The sequence below is a fragment of the Gossypium hirsutum genome, chromosome D02 (genome assembly GCF_007990345.1).
Source record: "Gossypium hirsutum isolate 1008001.06 chromosome D02, Gossypium_hirsutum_v2.1, whole genome shotgun sequence".
NCBI lineage: Eukaryota > Viridiplantae > Streptophyta > Magnoliopsida > Malvales > Malvaceae > Gossypium > Gossypium hirsutum.
Genome location: NC_053438.1, coordinates 72,039,409 through 72,051,056, shown reverse-complemented (window position 1 = coordinate 72,051,056; position 11,648 = coordinate 72,039,409). Strand labels below are relative to the sequence as shown.

Here is an 11,648-nt window from a genome sequence, read left to right as displayed (position 1 = left end):
GGCTTCTCTCTAATGCATTGAATTTTTGGCCTTTGAATGGAAAATCATTATTCTATCAGTGGACTGCCAATTATAAATATCCCAACAGTAATATTATAATATTAAATTCCTAGTAAAATTATTGAAGCCGGCATTAAAGTCATTGTGTAAAAGGTTGGACAATGATTCACCAAACAGAAAATAATTTCTTTTTTGCAGGTTATGTTAAAAAAACATGGCTAACATTGACAGCTGAAGTTAGAACCGTACCGTTGGTTGAGGACAGAAAACTGAAATCACACATTGACACTGCAATTGCTTTATTCTATCCACACATCCACTTTTAATTCAAAGCACAAATTATACTAGTTAGCCACAAAGTATACTTCTTATCAGACAAAATCCTATTCCAACTTTGCCTCTAATATACCAGTGATTGAATTATTAAATATCTTTGTAATTAATTGAAGAAAGCAAGAGGCATGACAGGTTTATAGAGTGATAGCAAATTTGAGACGGCCAAATCAAACAGTGCATGCATGACATGTGATGTGAGCAAAGGCTGGGCTTGCATTGTTGGAACAACAGTTGGGGCTGAAGAGTGAAGGGGGACCTTCCTTTCATTGATGGGACTCCAGCTCGGGTCCCATTCGAAAGGAACAAGTCCCTGATTGCCTAACATGATTTCTGCTTTCATTTCATATATGTATATAGTACTAATATTTTTCATGAATATTGGGTTGTAGTAGATAGGAAAATTTGAAATCGATGCAAAAGGAAGGGCCCCATGCATAAGTTAATGCGGAAATTGAAACTTGGGTGCCGTGGAAAAGGCCAGCATAAAGTGCTTCCGACTAAGTGGAGCTGCTGTGCTGCCCGTGCTTCTTTGTACCACTCCCATCGCTTTGAGACTCAGACTTTCTCCAAAGCTAGCTCAAACACCCCCCCCCCTCATTCACGGGACTTTGCTTCTGCTCTTATTTACCCTGCCTCAATTCTCATTTAAAACAACAATACATAATTCACAGAGGCAAAGTACAGAATTTTGTATTAAGAGACTCCGACAAATTTTTAAATTTTAAGGGTCAATTTTTAAAAATTTATGCTTAAAACTTAAAAGAATTTATTTTGAATTATTAATTTTTAGTAGGGATTAAAGATTTCTTACTAATCAAGCAATGAATTTATTATTGAATCAAATGGTCGTATGGTTTTTTGATGAAATTAACGTATCTTCCATAGAGTTTGTCCCTATTACTAAATATTTCTTACAAATCAAGCAATTAATTTATTGTTAAATCAAATGATTGTATGATTTTTTGATGAAATTAACGTATCTTCAATAGAATTTGCTCCTATTTCTTACAAATTAAGCAATGCATATATTATTGAATCATATAGTTTTATGATTTTATTTACAATCTAATTTTATAATTTTAAAATACAAATCTTTTGTGTAAAAGAATCTGAAATAAACATCATTGGCATTGCATTTGCATGGAAATTAAGATGCGGTCCAATTTGGATGGAGACCTAAAAAGGAAGGGGCGGGGGTCAATAAATGTTACTTGTAGGCTTTAAACTTGGTCTCAAATTTGATTTTTGCTAGATTGCCCCTTTTCTTTTCTTTTTTCTCTATCCTCAACAATAATTAAAACACCTAAAGAAGATTTAACCTTCAGCTTAAAGTTATCATTGAGATTACAAAGAAAGATTTGGCGATGAAATTAACGTTATGAAATGTGCTGCCTCTTGACCCGACTAAAGATTCGGTTCATACATTAATTATTCGTTTCTCAAATTAATTTACATTATTTCTTTTGTCTTTGTCGTGTCATGTGTTATCAAGACAGTCTCGTTCTATGTTATTTAATTGATCTTCCAGAAGACTTTTGCTAACATTGTTCCTAAAATATTTCTTAAATCTTAATTAATTTATTATTCATAATAACATTTTATATTTGTTGATACAATGATACAACAAAAGAAGAATACAGAGAAGAAGAAAGTGGTTGTTGTAGATGTCGAGTCACCTAATCAAGGTGAACAACCGAAGATTATGGAGAATGACGGTGAAGAAAGGATAAACATTAGGAGCTAAAAGGGTGATGGCAGAATGTAAGCTTAGTACTCTCAAAGGGTTGACCTTTTTTTCATTGTTCCTAAAGATATTTATAGGCAAGAACCCCGCATGATATGGTGTTAACATGTTGGATTTATCATCTAACTATTATTATGGAGTGCTTGGGAGGGACGTCTTTGATGGGACGAGATAAACCCTATCATTCACTCTAACTCTGATAGGATAAAACAGTTGAGTCCACGAGATGTTTGGTGACTAATGACTTTATGTTCCCAATGAAGATAGGTTAAGTCATTTGCTGCCCGAGTAGTCATTTCGGTAAGGTGAACTTGTAGGTGACCTCTTGACTTACTAGTGGTAAACTTATTGTTGAAGGATTTTTTTGACTAACAACGTGTTGGGTGTTGAAAAGTCAAAAATGGGAGGTGCAAGTGGCACCGAAAGAAAAAAAAGTGATAGGCAAGTTGTTTAAAGTTGAATGGGATAATTGCAATTTTGGTCCCTAATTTTTTAGGCCATTTGCAAGTTAGTCCCTGAACCTCAACTATAAATAGGCCTAACCATTTCTCATTTCAACTATCCCAACCAATCTTTCTCTCTTAGTTTTCTCTCTTCTCCCATTTGAGAATTCTTAAGGAATTCTATTTGTTTGTAATATTTTGGAGATAGTAAAGTTATCATCTGGTGTTAGTGCCCGAGGACGTAGGTATAATTTACCGAACCTCGTTAAAACTCTTGTGTTCTTTCTTGTCCTATTTTTCTTTCAATATTTGAGGGTATAATAGTAGTATTTAATTGTGCTATTAAATTACTATAGAAGGGATATTCTGTCTAAGGAAAGACTTGGTATTTAAGAGATCCATGTGATCCACCTCTCTTTCCTGGGAATTGAACTTTGTGTGATTTTTTAGTACAATAATTTACACGCTTTCGACCCTATTGGAACAACAAGTGGTATCAAGAGCCGAAGGTTAATCGTAGTATGCTCTGTGGTTGCAGTTTGAACTGATCTTCCACATTAGAAAAGATTTCCTTAGGTATATTGAAAGATTATGAAGAAAACGGTCGGTGTAGGAGCTTCAACATCGTCCATGTGGACAAGACCGACAATTGCAAATGTAAGACTGGCTGTGGAGATCTTTGATGGCACGGGCCATTTTGGTATGTGGCAAAGTGAGGTTTTAGATACCCTTTTTCAGCAGGGTCTAGACATTGCCATTGATGAAGAGAAACCAGATGATGTACAGGAAAAAGATTGGAAGGCGATCAATCTGTTGGCATGTGGCACAATTCGATCATGCCTTTCTCGAGAGCAGAGGTATGCTTTTTCAAAGGAGACTTCTGCAAATAAGTTGTGGGTGGCACTTGAAGAAAAAGTTTTGAAGAAAAACAGTCAAAATAAGCTCCACTTGAAGAAAAGACTGTTTCGCTTCACATACATCCCAAGTACCACAATGAATGATCACATCACCAAATTTAATCAGTTAGTCACTGATTTGCTGAATATGGATGAGACATTCAAAGATGAAGATTTGGCTTTGATGCTGTTGGGGTCACTTCTTGAGGAGTTTGAGTTCCTAGAAACTACTCTACTTCATGGCAGGAGTGATATATCTCTGAGCGAAGTTTGTGCGGCCTTATACAGTTATGAACAGAGAAAGAATGACAAACAGAAAAACTCAATCAGAGATACAGAAGCTTTAGTAGTCCGAGGTCGTTCATACACTCGGAAGAAAACTCAAAAGGGGAGATCAAAGTCAAAGTCCAGACTCGGGAAAGATGAATGTGCTTTTTGTCATGAGAAAGGCCACTAGAAGAAAAATTGTCCAAAGCTGAAGAATAAGGGAAAAGCTGATGTAGATGCTTGTGTTGCTAAGCATGATACTAGTGACTCTGAACTATCACTGGTTGCATCATCATCGTCGTTCCATTCAGATGAGTGGATATTGGATTCGGGTTGTACCTATCATATGTCCCCTAACCGGGAGTGGTTCTCTGATTTAGTAGAACTAAATGGAGGAGTTGTTTATATGGGCAATGACAATGCCTGTAAAACTGTTGGGATAGGTTCAATCCAATTAAAGAATCAAGATGGATCAACTAGAGTTCTGACTGATGTTCGGTACGTGCCCAGTTTGAAGAAAAATCTCATCTCATTGGGAGCCTTGGAATCCAATGGTTCAGTTGTTACTATGAGAGATTTGATTTTGAAAGTGACATCTGGCGCACTTGTGATATTGAAGGGCATCAGGAAAAATAACTTGTATTACGACCAAGGTAGTACAGTTATTGGAGCAGTCGTTGCAGCTTCCGGCAACAAAGAATTGGACTCAATACAGTTGTGGCATATGAAGTTGGGACATGCCAGCGAAAAATCCATGCAAATTCTGGCAAAGCAAGGATTGTTGAAAGGTACAAAGGCTTGCAAATTAAAATTTTGCGAGCATTGTGTTCTGGGAAAGCAAAAGAGAGTGAAATTCGGTACTGCTATCCATAATACAAAAGGTATTTTGGAATATGTTCACTCAGATGTGTGGGGGCCTTCCAAGACACCTTCATTGGGAGGAAAACACTACTTTGTTACTTTTGTTGATGACTTTTCCAGAAGAGTTTGGGTGTATACCATGAGAACTAAGGATGAAGTGCTTAGAGTTTTTCTTAAATGGAAAACTATGATCGAAAACCAGACTGGCAAGAAAATCAAGCGGCTTAAGACGGACAATGGAGGGGAATATAAAAGTGATCCGTTCTTCGATGTGTGCCAAGAGTATGATATTGTTCGACACTTCACAGTTAGGGATACACCACAGCAGAATGGATTGGCAGAGCGTATGAATCGAACATTGCTGGAGAAAGTTCGATGTATGTTGTCCAATGCTGGGTTGGGCAAGCAATTTTGGGCTGAGGCTGTGACATACGCTGGCCATCTTGTTAATCGTTTGCCATCATCTGCATTAGAAAGAAAAACTCCTATGGAGGTATGGTCTGGAAAACCGACTACAGATTATGATTCCTTACATGTGTTTGGATCCACTGCATATTACCATGTGAAGGAGTCAAAGTTAGATCCGATGGCAAAGAAAGCTCTCTTTATGGGAATCACTTCTGGAGTGAAGGGATTTCGTCTTTGGTGCTTAAGCACAAAGAAAATGATCTGTAGCAGAGATGTTACCTTTGATGAATCTGCCACATTGAAAAAGGTAGCAGATAAAGATATTCAGACGAGCAATACTCCACAACAGGTGGAGTGTACTCCAAAACAGGTGGAGTTTGAGCAGATGGGGATTTGCCCAGTTAATAAGTCTAATTCTCCAGCCACAATGGAGGAATTAGAGGTTGAAGAGGTTCTGACCCAAGAACCACTAAGTACACCAGAACCAGTTGCAGTTGCAAGGCCACGGAGAGAAATTCGTAAACCTGCTCGATTTACTGATATGGTGGCCTACGCCCTTCCCATTGTTGATGATATTCCTATCACTTATCAAGAAGCAATGCAAAGCTTAGAAAGTGATAAATGGAAAAGCGCCATAGATGAAGAAATGCAGTCTCTCCTGAAGAACAATACTTGGGAATTGGCGCAATTACCGAAAGGTAAAAGGGAAATCGGATGCAAGTGGGTATTTGCAAAGAAAGATGGATCTCCTAGTAAGAAGGATATTCGCTACAAGGCAAGATTGGTAGCTAAAGGCTACGCTCAGAAGGAGGGAATTGACTACAATGATGTATTTTCCCCTGTTATGAAGCATTCCTCCACTAGAATTTTGTTGGCCTTGGTAGCACAGTTGAATTTGGAGCTAGCTCAACTTGATGTTAAGATGGCTTTCTTGCATGGTGAGTTAGAAGAGGAGATCTATATGACTCAGCCAGAAGGATACACAGATGCTGGTGGTAGAAATTGGGTTTGTAAGCTTAACAAATCGCTATATAGATTGAAGCAATCCCCGAGGCAGTGGTACAAGCGATTTGATAGCTTTATGAGAAGGCAGAAGTACACAAGAAGCAAATATGATAATTGTGTATATTTGCAGAAGCTGCATGACGGATCTTTCATTTATCTACTCTTGTATGTTGATGATATGTTAATCGCTTCGAAGAGCCAAAATGAGATAGATAAGCTGAAGACTCAGTTGAATCAAGAGTTCAAGATGAAAGATCTAGGTGAGGCCAAGAAGATTCTCGGCATGGAGATAAGTAGAGATAGACCGAGAGGCAAGCTCTGTTTAAATCAGAAGCAATATCTGAAAAAGGTATTACAATGTTTTGGTGTAAATGAAAACACAAAACATGTAAGTACCCCACTTGCTTCTCATTTGAAACTTAGTGCTCAATTATCTCCGAAGACTGAAGATGAAAGAGAATATATGGCGAAAGTCCCAAATGCTAATGCAGTTGGGAGTTTGATGTATGCGATGGTGTGTACGAGGCCTGACATTTCACAAGCTGTTGGAGTTGTGAGCAGGTATATGCATGATCCTGGAAAAGGACATTGGCAAGCTGTGAAATGGATTCTACGGTATCTTCGAAAAACCGTAGATGTTGGTTTAATTTTTGAACAGGATGAAGCACTTGGTTAGTTTGTAGTTGGATATGTTGATTCCGACTTTGCTGGTGATTTAGATAAACGTCGTTCAACTACGGGGTATCTGTTTACTCTTGCGAAAGCCCCAGTGAGTTGGAAGTCTACCTTACAGTCTACAGTAGCTGTGTCTACTACAGAGGCAGAATATATGGCAGTTACAGAAGCTGTTAAGGAGGCTATTTGGCTTAATGGATTGTTGAAAGACTTAGGAGTTGTTTAAAGTCACATAAGTTTATATTGTGACAGTCAGAGCGCTATTCATTTAGCGAAAAATCAAGTCTATCATTCAAGAACCAAGCATATCGACGTAAGATATCACTTTGTGCGGGAAGTCTTTGAAAAAAGAAAAATTCTACTTCAGAAGATTCCAACAGCAGATAATCCCGCAGATATGATGACCAAGGTGGTAACAACAATCAAGTTTAATCATTGTTTGAACTTGATTAACATCCTGAGAATTTGAGCACCTTTAGGTGTATGGCGCTCGAGAGCGCATTTGGAGGCACTACAAAAGATAGTTTTATCGAATTTGGGGAGTTGAAGGAAGTGTGTGAAGATGTGATTATCCTAATCAAATCTTCAAGGTGGAGATTGTTGGAAAGTCAAAAATGGGAGGTGCAAGTGGCACCGAAAGAAAAAAAAAGTGATAGGCAAGTTGTTTAAAGTTGAATGGGATAATTGCAATTTTGGTCCCTAATTTTTTAGGCCATTTGCAAGTTAGTCCCTGAACCTCAACTATAAATAGGCCTAACCATTTCTCATTTCAACTATCCCAACCAATCTTTCTCTCTTAGTTTTCTCTCTTCTCCCATTTGAGAATTCTTAAGGAATTCTATTTGTTTGTAGTATTTTGGAGATAGTAAAGTTATCATCTGGTGTTAGTGCCCGAGGACGTAGGTATAATTTACCGAACCTCGTTAAAACTCTTTTGTTCTTTCTTGTCCTATTTTTCTTTCAATATTTGAGGGTATAATAGTAGTATTTAATTGTGCTATTAAATTACTATAGAAGGGATATTCTGTCTAAGGAAAGACTTGGTATTTAAGAGATCCATGTGATCCACCTCTCTTTCCTGGGAATTGAACTTTGTGTGATTTTTTAGTACAATAATTTACACGCTTCCGACCCTATTGGAACAACATTGGGGTACAACAATATTCAATATAATTATTAATAATTTCTAGTGTTCTGCATATAATATTTATTTAATAACGTCTATAAAGCCATTAAAAAAATCTTGTGAAGTATAGTTTCATTAAATAATTTTAATTAATAAACCCCTTGAATAATAACTAATCCACGGTAGAAGATGCATCTATATTGTATAGTAGATTATTATATTCCACGGTCTCCTATAGCATTACTACTAGGTATTAGGGATGTTAATACCTCGTTTTTCATTCGCAAAATTAATTAATTCTAGTTTAACACCATGACTAATGAATTTTGAGGTATAAAAATGTATGGAAATGTTTTATTCAAGAATTAAAGGGTAATAAATAAAATAAATAGAGTTTATAATGTTGATTTAAATTATATTAATTACGTTGGTAGATAATTGGGGTGAAGAAGATTACTCATTGTTTATATACGAAGTTTACGTATGGTAAGTGTGTTAACGGAGCCTGATTAACAAGAAATGTCTATTGCTATGGAAGATGAGTAGTTATAACTTATGATTTTGGATGTGATTGGAATGCTTGTTCTCATAATCATAGGTTTTTAAGTGAAATCAATGTGATATGTCGTTTGTCTATGTGTTATGGATACATGATATCAATGTTTATCAAGGAGGTAATTCATTCAATGACAGGCAAGAATCCTAACCACCAAAATATTAAAATTTCATTTTTAATGTCTTAAAAGTTTTTTAAATTATAAATCAGTATAATAATAATTTTATATTTTACCCTCTAAAATGATAAATTTTCAACTTAATCCCTTTAAAATTTTTAGAATAATAACCCTTTTAAAAAATTATAATTCAAAGTTACGAAGCAGCTGTTTTGATGTAGGTGGAGTCCCCCGGCCCCGGTCACAAGTCCAGCATGCCCCCTAAGTCAAAATTGTTGATTTAATCGAGAATAGGTAATTTCATGTCAACAAATTATAAAGTCAAATAAGATGATGATTTCCAAATGAGAAATAGTAAGTCTGGATGATTGGAAATGATAAAAATTAATTAGAATGAGAAATTCAAATCCCAGGGCCAGGATTCGCGATGAATGCATTGAATTTGCAGCGGCAACACTTATGTGTACACGTAAATCAAATAAACTCATTTCTAGAGGGCCGTCAAAGGAAGCAATAAAATAAAAAAATAAATGATTGTAATAAGAAAGAGAAGGTGAAATTAGTTAGTAAACAAAATAGCAATATTCCCGCTGTTTTGATAGGCCGACAATCGGACAAGTTGTGTTCACTTCCACTTCAGATCACAACAAACTTCCTCTTCAACATGAAAGAAATTCAATTAAATTAATATGCTTTAGTTGAAAATCATGACACCAGTTTAATTTTTTTTTTTAGTGTGGGGAATATTAGATTTATTTACGGTAATATTTTAGGTTCGAAACTTCAAAAAGTAATTAATGTATGAATTGGACAACCCAAAATTGGAAAAAAGGAAACTTGTGGGGGTGATTCTTGGAAAGACAAAGGTTGATGTCTCCAATATTGGCTGTTGTTTATTATTCGCTTAATCTAATCAAAGTCATGCTTGGTGTATTATTAATCACTGGTTACCCATCTAACTGCTAGATTCTGTCCCACTCCATCGATTTAAACCATTATTTTGGGACTTGGGAGGGTTGAAGGACAATATTTTTTTTTTAAAAATTGTTCAAAAGATTTAAATTTGTTACATATATGACTGTCTCACTCAGCCATCTTTGTCAATCACTTACCTATGCTAACTATACCTCTTTCGCTATAAGCATTGTTCCGATTAAATTTGAAAAATATATAAATTAATTATTTCTAACAATAATATCACTTCGACAAGACAATTATCACTTATCATTACATGTCTTACAACCTTGGTGAGGTTAAATTACTCACCTAATTAGGAATTGTGAAAGCGGCAAACAAATCTATCAAAATGTGACATGTGATAAAAAGGAGACCAAACTTATATAAATAACTCTTTCAACCCCAAGTAGGGAGCATGTTTAGCAACTCCCTACCCTAACCTTTTTTCCTTAAGCTCCGACCTAAACAAAGCAAACCATCCTCAAGCTCCACCACACTATCCTCCTCGCAGCTTTTTGGTATCAACAAATTTGAATTAATAATTTATTAAAGACAAAACAAATACAAGCTTTCTTAATTAACCAATCTAACTCCATAGCTTGAATTGCATCCAAGAAAGCAAATGCGTATTGTTAGTTAGTAATTAAAAAGCATATATAAATTCCTTTTAACTAATAATATTATCAACGTTGGCCCTCACATTTAATAAGTTGCATGGTTCCTTTAATAATTAAGCAGCTAAGCTTCTCTGAAACAATATTTAGGCACTTGGCAGTATAATATAATATACAAGACATGACATAAGATATCTTTTCTTTAGTTCCGATCTGGACTGTCTGGTAAGTCTTTTTATAAAGCAGTGTTGGATTCTACACAAAAATATATGCTCAGCTCGTAAAAGAAGCTTTATATATTCTGACTAACATTAATAATTACAACCTCTGTAAACTTAAATTGGATCTAGCTATGAAATAATTCCCAGGTGATATCGTTCAGTGAGAAAAATATATATAACAAATTAGGGGGCAGATTTCAGAAATCGAAATTGTGATATGGCATGGTCCAATTGTCTATAATGTAATAACATGTAAGTGACATAATCCGATGTATGGTAGGTTTTTAGGATTCAAAGTATTAATTACTTGTATTCTTTTTCTTTTTGTGTGTGTGTGTGTAAAAGAGAAATATTTATTAAGCATAAATAATAATAATAATAATAATAATAATAAAAGTATGATTGGGTTGAAAGCAATGGGAATAAAATGAAAGAACAAGAATAGACAGAAATGCTGAGGACACATGGCCATGGGGTTTATAAAATTCAATTAAAAAGCTAAGACTGCCCGACCCTTACTAAAGCTGAAGAACCAAGACGGATCAACGTAAGTAGGTAAGTGCCGGGCCTCATGTCAACCTCACTTCACTCTTTTATTTTCTTCCGATATATATTTTTGTAACAATAGTATAGGATTAAATAAATATAAATTATAATTTAAAATTTATATAAAATTTTCAAAAATGCTTTTCAAGCTAAACCAATTTTTTAAATTACTTAGTAACTTATTTTTAATATTTTATTGTAATTCAATTTTATAAATTCCATATATTATAATATTAACGAATTTAAATATCATTTAAATTTTTTTTTACTTTATAGCATCATGTTTAAAACAATTATTTTATCTTCTCAAAAGTATTTTTTGACAACAATGGTAAATATTATCAAACTTTTTAAAAGCACTTTTCAACCTTAATGATAAACTGACCCTTATACATGTGTTGGGGTCAAGTAAAAAATACTATAGAGATCCTTGCGCTAAGAGTTGGGTTGCATTTTGTCTTATCTACTCAGAAAATGGACAAATTATTGTTACTCTGTAAATCTTGTCAATTCTTAACTATAAAAATAGATAAAATTTTCAGTAAAAAATATTGATTTGATTTTTTATTTAATATATAAAGACGAATTTATTCATAATTTGAGTCAAAGATGTAAAATAGAAGGTACTTTTTACCGTCCAGGTCGGATTATCTGTATTCTATGTATTTCCAAGTGACTTTTAAGATTGATAAAAATAATTTTTGGTAGAAGAAATCAATTCCGACAAAATGTGGCCTTCCATTTCGGATGTCACAATCTCGTAAATCTTATCACAATTAGTTTTGTCTATGTCTAAAATAATTACACGGACGAGAATAAAAGGAAAATAAGAGTTTTATTCATTCATTCATTAATTCATCCAATTTATTTTAATA

At 34.8% G+C, this 11,648-nt stretch overlaps 1 protein-coding gene across 1 annotated transcript in view; it reads left to right on the top strand.

The window, feature by feature from the left end:
* The window catches only part of LOC121203270 (probable arabinosyltransferase ARAD1), a 54,894-nt gene that overhangs the window by 12,747 nt on the left and 30,499 nt on the right, over positions 1-11,648 (top strand). The gene's annotated exons all lie outside the window — the stretch shown is intronic.